This window comes from Octopus bimaculoides, chromosome 12 (genome assembly GCF_001194135.2).
Source record: "Octopus bimaculoides isolate UCB-OBI-ISO-001 chromosome 12, ASM119413v2, whole genome shotgun sequence".
NCBI lineage: Eukaryota > Metazoa > Mollusca > Cephalopoda > Octopoda > Octopodidae > Octopus > Octopus bimaculoides.
In genome coordinates, this window is record NC_068992.1 from 64,276,822 (window position 1) to 64,285,031 (window position 8,210).

Here is an 8,210-nt window from a genome sequence, read left to right on the forward strand (position 1 = left end):
AAGTCGAGCAAATCGGCCCCAGGACTTATTCTTTGTAAACCTAGTACTTATTCTATTGGTCTTTTTTGCCAAACTGCTAAGTTACGGGGACGTAAACACACCAGCATTGATTGTCAAGCAGTATTGGGGGAGAAAAAAACACAGACACACAATCACACATATATATATATATATATATATATATACACTATGGACTTCTTTTGATTTCCGTCTACCAAATCCACTCACAAGGCTTTGGTTGGCCTGAGGCTATAGTAGAAGACACTTGCCCAAGGTGCCACACAGTGGGACTGAACCTGGAACCATGTGGTTGTTTGGCAAGTTACTTACCACACAGCCACTCCTGCACCTATATCTTTCTTTTATTTTTAAAAAATCTTTTATGTCTTATCATTTTTTCTTTTTATCATTTTACCACTTGCTTCAGTCATTGGACTGCAGCCTTGCAGGGGTGCAACCTTGAAAGGGTTTAAGGGGATGGATCGCCCCCTACCCACTACCACCACCACCAGGCTGCCAGTACTTGACTTATGTCTTTTTTTAAACCCTGGTAATTGTTCTACAGGCCTTTTATGTTAAACTGTTGAGTTATGGGAATGTAAACAAACCAACACCAGTTGTGATGCAGTGGTGGAGGACAAACACAAACACACACACACAGATATGCATGCATACACATTAACACATACATACATACGTACATGTATACCTGTGTACACACATACACTACATACACATACATACATGCATACAAACATAGACGTACATACATACACACACATACATACATACATACATACAAACATGCATGTATGCATACATACATACACACACATACATTCATATAAACATATATACATACATACGTACACACCCACACATACATACAAACATACATGCATACATACAAACATACATGCATACATACAAACATACATGCATACATACACACATACATAGACACATATATACACACACATACATACATACACACATACATGCATGCATACATACATATAAAACATACATGCATACATACACATATATACATACACATATATACATACACATATATACATACACATATATACATACACATATATACATACACATATATACATACACATACATACATACATACATACATACTTATTTATATGATGGGTTTTTTTTCAATTTCCATCAATCAAATCCACTCACAGTTAACCTTCCTTTGATATTGCTGCACCTCTTATGTGTTCATAGCTTACATTGGGTACATCTTATAGAGTTTCTACCTATGCCTTTTCTACAGATCGAGCAGGGCCATCCACCTGAAACGATTTGTGGTTTGTCTGCCTTCCAACTTATTAAGACTTTGGTTTTAGCTAGGTTGACTTCGATTCTAATCCTTGCTTCCACACCTGAAACTTTTGCTCTAGTTCTGATAGTGACTCGGCAAGTAGAGCAAGGTCATCAGTATAGAGGGGCTCCCAGGGGCATTCTGTCTTGAATTCCTCTGTTATTGCCGGGAGGACTATGATAAATAGGAGGGGGATGAGGACTGAACCTTGGTGGACCCCTACCTCTACTCGGAATTCTTCACTGTACTTGTTGCCAACTCTCACCTTACTGACAGTGTCCCTGTACGTGGCTTGCACAGCTCTCACTAACCATTCTTCTATACCTAGTTTCCTCATTGACCACCAGATAAGGGATCAGGGGACCCTGTCAAAGGCTTTCTCCGTGTCAACGAAAGCCAGGTACAGAGGTTTATCTTTCGCTAGGTTCTGCAGCTGTCTTACCAGAAATATAGTATCAGTGGTGCTTTTTCCTGGCATGAATCCAAACTGCATCTCGTCTAAGCTGACTCTCTCCCTAATTAGTTGGGCTATGACCCTCTCCATGACCTTCATTACCTGATCCAACAACTTGATATCTCTGTAATTATTTGTATCTAAAGCATCACCTTTACCTTTGTAGCAGTTGACTATGGTGCTGCTACACCAGTCATTGGGTATGACTCCTTCATGTATCACCTGGTTAATAATACGGGTGACGAGGCTATAGCCGACACTGCCAGATATTTTGAGCATCTCTGCAGTGATTCCTGATGGGCTGGGGGCTTTCCCTGTCTTCATACTCTTAATTGCTTTATCTACCATGGTACTGTCAATTCGGATAGCTGGTCCCTCTGTTGGGTCGACATTCAGCAGACTCTCCTTCTCCCATTCATTCTGTTTATTGAGCAACCTTTCATAGTGGCGTCTCCAAACCTCTCTCTTTGAAGCCTCGTTTAATGCAAGTGAACCATCATCCATGCGGACACATTTCTCTCCTACGACACCACGATTCTCTCTCACACACTGTCTTGCAATACGAAATACTTCAAGTCTTTGGTCCTCACGGTGCAGAACATTGGTTAAATTTTTTCTTATCTGCTTCCCCTCTGGCTAAATAAACCTATCTCCTAGCTTCCCTTCTGGCAGTCTGATACAATTCCCTATATATATATATTATATATATATATTATATGTGTGTGTGTGTGTGTGTGTGTGTGTGTACATATATAATGTTTGACGTTTACGTAATTTAACTTTAAACTAAAGAAAACACAGAACCACAACTAAGATGTAAGCTTTTCCTTTTATCTCCCATCAAAAGTATTTTGGTTCTTCCAGCATTTAAACCTCATAAACCTCATAATATTAAAGAAATCTTCATAATAATATGAAACCAACGATGAAAATCAATATTCCTTGGCTTAACATAGATTTTTTTATCAGAATTTTTATTTTTTGCTTTTGATACTAATTCCTAATGAGGACTTTGATAATTGACCGATGAATAATTGATAACTTGAGAGAGGAAATGTCAATATAGTCGTAGATATGATATAAATTTTTAACAACAGTGTTAATGAGAATTAAATCAATAAAAATTAAAAGACTTTGAGAATTTCAAATTAAACAATAAAAGTTCATAGAAAATGTCACCAGTCTATCTATTTTGAATCATTTCTTTTTGCTTTTTTTTTTGTTTTATTGTAAGATAGACAAGGTGGGTCTCACCACAAGGTCCAGTGGAGTGTAAGTTCCTAGAAGGGCCTCCTTATGCTAAATAGGTCAAAGATAAAAGCCTGAGTAATATCAAATGTTGGCACAAAGCCAAGAATTTCGGGGAAAGGGCTTAGTTGATCATATCGACCTCAGTGCTCAACTGCTACTTGTTTTATTGACCCTAAAAGGATGAAAGGCGAAGCTGACCGAGGCAGAATTTGAACTCAGAATGTAATGATGGATGAAATTCCCTTAAGCATTTCCGGGTAACTACTTGTAGTTTTTCTCCCTGGAATGTGACAGAAGCTGTTCTCTGCACATTTTCAGTGTTTATAGCACCTGAGCATTTGCCACAAACTAAAACAACTATCTTCCCAGTTAACCTTCCTTTGATATTGCTGCACCTTTTATGTGTCCATAGCTTACACCAGATACATCTTATGGAGTTTCTACCTACATCTTTTCTACAAATCGAGCAGGGCCATCTACTTGAAGGGATTTGTGGTTTGTCTGCCTTCCTTCTTATTAAGACTTTGGTTTTAGCTAGGACGACCCTAAGGCCCTTTGATTCTAATCCTTGCTTCTACACCTGAAACTTTTCCTCTAGTTCTGATATTGACTCAGCAATTAGAGCAAGGTCATCAACATAGAGGAGCTCCCAGGGACATCTGGTCTTGAATTCCTCTGTTATTGCCTGGAGGACTATGATGAATAAGAAGGGGCTGAGGACTGATCCTTGGTGGACCCATGAAATGTTGTTTTTTAGTATGTCATTTTTAAGCTATGATTATACACGTTAGGTAAAGAAACTGATTGGTCATTTTATTTTGTATTACTTTGTTTTTTTTTATGTTTATTGGCTTCACTTTTCCAGGTGGTGGTTGTGTCTTGCAGCCATTGATTTCATGTCATTTGATAATAGGGTAACAACTGAACAAACATAACTTCTTTCTTTTATTTTATATTCAAATTCAAACTAGAACAACTGAAACAACAAAACAAAATGGAAAAAGAAGGAAAAACTTAGTCTTTCATTTAGTATTTGGATAGAGTTTTATTAACCTGGGAAAATGTAACAGTGGTTGTTTCATAAATTCTGCTTTGGAGGTGAGAGTGTTCAATGTGATCTGTGACAGAAACTAAAGCCTAGTTTAACCCTCTAGCATTAAACTCAGCTGTGTCTGACTCAAATATTCTACCAGTTTTATGTTCAAACCAGCCAAATCCAGCCTCTGACATCTACCTCACAATATCACCTACAATAATAATACTCTTGTGTTTTTCTCCATCACAACATATGAATGAGAAAGGAAGGGGTGATAGATGAATAAGGAAGGAAGGGGTGATGGAAAACTGGTAGTGGGATGATGGAAATTGCACAGTGAAAAAAAAACCAAACAGTATTTCAACTCTGTGTGAGTATATGTGTGTGTATGTAAAAGGGAGGTATGTGAATGTTTGTGTGTGTGTGTGTGTGTGTGCACAATGGAAGTGGGACGGTGAACATTCAACACTGAAAAGCAAAATCAAACAGCATTTCAATTCAACTCTGTGTATTTGGTATTCACTTGCCAGCTCCCGTATTTAGTCACGACCAGCTTTATCTGACTTTAAGTTGTACAAAAAGGAAGGAAAACTTTAAAAAATTTCTTTTGAAGGAAACAAGCAGTCAAGGGATGTTAGTTGCGGATAGATTTTTCACAAAAAATTTGGTAATAAAAGAATTATTAAACCAAAAACTTGGTTTTGTACCTTACTTATATATAAAATACTACAATTAGCCATCATTTTTTATGGCATGGGGCCAGCTAGTAATAATAATAAACAGCTATTACATCATAGAAATCTTGAAGCTGTGAGATAAAGTACGGTTAATTCAAAACAATGTGAATAAATAAGGATTACATTTAAAATGAGATAATCTGAGAAGAGATTGGAGTGAATGAGTGGAGTGATGTGGCTGCAGAATACTGAAAGCACAAGTTTACAAGGTTCACAGACAACAGGTGAACCCATGCAGTTGTCGAGTGATATCCAAGAGATCAGAAAAGCCATTTGGAAGGTCTCCAAAGAAGCACACAGCCGAAGCTAAGTAAAATCATTGTCTTCCATACATACAGGCTCGTCCTTTCAGGTGCCGGTACCACTTAAAATGTACCCACCTTGGCGCTGCATTAATGCACCTGTACTGGTGTTGCATAAACGCACCCATGCCAATGGCATGTACAAAACACCCAGTATATTCTTATTTCTTTATTACCCACAAGGGGATAAACATAGAGAGGACAAACAAGGACAGACAACGGGATTAAGTCAATTAGGTCGACCTCAGTGCATAACTGGTACTTAATTTATCGACCCCGAAAGGATGAAAGGCAAAGTCGACCTTGGTGGAATTTGAACTCAGAACGTAACGGCAGACGAAATACTGCTAAGCATTTTGCCCGGCGTGCTAACGATTCTGCCAGCTTGCTGGTATATTCTCTTAAGTGGTTGGCATTGGGAAGGGCATCCAGCCAGAGACCATGTCTCAACAGACAGCTGGAGTCTGAACAGCTCCCTGCTAGTGAGCTCCATGTCAATCTGTCCAACCCATGCCAGCATGGAAAGCAGATGATGATGAGGAGGAGGATGAAAACAGAATTGGAAGTGCATTGTGACCAGCAGTGTTTAACACTACTTGATGGTCTGGTTAATATTGCAATACTGTGACATATGACGGGGAAATCTGAATGCTAAAAAGTTAAATGGAGGCCATTTAAGAGAACTGGTGAAAGGGTGGGGGTGAAGAGGGACCAAAAACCAAAAGGAAAAAAACCCAGCAAACAACTGTTTGACAACTTGCAGCAGACTTTGCATTATCTTCTGTTACTATTTCCTGCCTTTTTTTTTTGTGGCATCAGAAACATGAAAAATTTAGATTAATGGGTTTTGTGACAATTGTCAGAATACCCAAAATTGCATCATTTCAAAGAGCGTTTGTTGTTGGTAATCTGCAATAAAAATGAAGTTATTTGTACCATGTCATTAGATGTAATGAGAAATGGGTATTGTCTGTTAATAATATATGACCTGGGCAATGGTAAGAGACAGACGAATCTCTGAAATGTTTCCCAAAGCAACTGTGGTGCCCCAAAATGGTAATGGCACAAGAATTAATCCATTACTTGTTTTATTTTACTATTTTTTTCTTTTTCTTTTAATAAGGCTGAATCAATCGCTGCAAGCTCATGTTGTTAGACAATCATATACATATATATATATATGTGTGTGTGTGTGTGTGTGTGTGTGTGTGTGTACATACATATATGTGTGTGTGTGTATTTAATATACATACACACACACACACACATACATATATATGTAAAAGTGAAATCAAAGCAGTAAAGACTTCTTAACAGAGATGCAAAAATTATGCTGCACAATGATGCTTGAATATATATGCTTCCCAAACCATCATCATCATCAACATCACCATCACAAATCATCATCATTGTCATCAGCACCATCGTCATTGCCATTATCATTGCATTGCAACCATCACCACCACCACCACCACCATCACCATCATCAGCATTGTTGTCATCATCGTCATCATCATCATCATCATCACTATCATCATTGTCATCTCCTCCTCTTAATGTCTGTTTTCCTAAGCTGACATCAGTCAGATGCGACTACATTAGGACGAAGTCTTCTATGGCCAGATGCCCTAACTGATGCCAGCCTTCTCCTGTTTCCAAATATGGTAATAATCCTCCTACCTACCGAACAATGAACAGCTTAGACATAGTTACATGGAGAATGAGAGATAACCACCACAACTTGAATGTCAATTTTATTTACAAAGGTCATATAACATGTCAAGAAGTCTGGACGTGCTTTTGATGCGGGCTGCAAGTAAACAACACTCCCTGACCGGACACTGATGCTTTTGTTTACAAACAGTGAACACACAGGAAAATGAGAAGAAATATGAACTCACCCAAACACTTACTCACACACACACACGCATGCATGCACACATGCACAGACATACACATGGATATTTATTTGTTTGTCTGTCTGCCTGTTTGTCTATATGTCTGTCTGTCTGTCTCTCTCTCTCTCTCTATCTATCCTTCTATCAATCCGTCCATCCTACCTAATCTATAAAAAAAAAAATATTTTGTATTTTATGCAGAGTAATCAGAGTAACCTTCATAATTTATTGAATTAGGTCCATATTTTGCCATAAAAGGAAAATGTTGCTATCAATCTGTTTTATTCAGGATAGGCACTGCTTATGTTGCCTACCCAGGTGGCATCATCATAGATTTTCTTTTGTTGTCTACCAAATTCACACACAATACATGGGTCAGCCTGGAACTATTATAGAAGACACTTGCCCAAGGTGGCATGCGGTGGGGTGGAACTGAACCTGAAACCATGTGATTTGCAAAAAAAAAAAAACGTTCTCCTTAACCACACACACACACATGCCTGTAGCTGTGATGTTGCACAACAATAACATTATGTAATGTTGGGCTGAATCTATTTGTAAACTGTGACAAATGATTTTCAATGAATTCTTGTTGTGAAATTAAGTAAGGCAAGAATTTAGGTAACCCTGATCGTAGTTATCTGGAGCAGACTGTTGCGTACTTTTAGAAAAGGTATTTCCATTGAAAAACATAAAGGAATAAATAAATAAATAAATAGGTGAAAGACAGTGGATGCAACTGTGTGTCTTTGAAATAAATTGTTGGGTGATTACGAAAACGGAAAGATTCCTAAATTCTGATAAATTGGTTTCAAAAGGTCAGTAATTACTGACAAGTATGAAATGAAAAACACCCCAAAATATGTATGAGTGTGTGTGTGTGTGTGCGTGTGTGTGTGTGTGTGTGCATGCGTGTGTGTGTATGCATGTATGTATGCGTGTGTGTATGCATGTATGTATGCATGTATGTATGTATGTATGCATGCATGTATGTATGCATGCATCTATGTATGTATGTATGAATGAATGTATGTATGTATGAATGTATGTAAGTTTATGTATGTCTCTTTGTGTATGTGTGTGTATGTATATAAATATATATGTGTGTGTGAGTATATATATATGTATATATATATGTGTTTGTATATATATTTATATATATATATATATATATATATATATATATATAT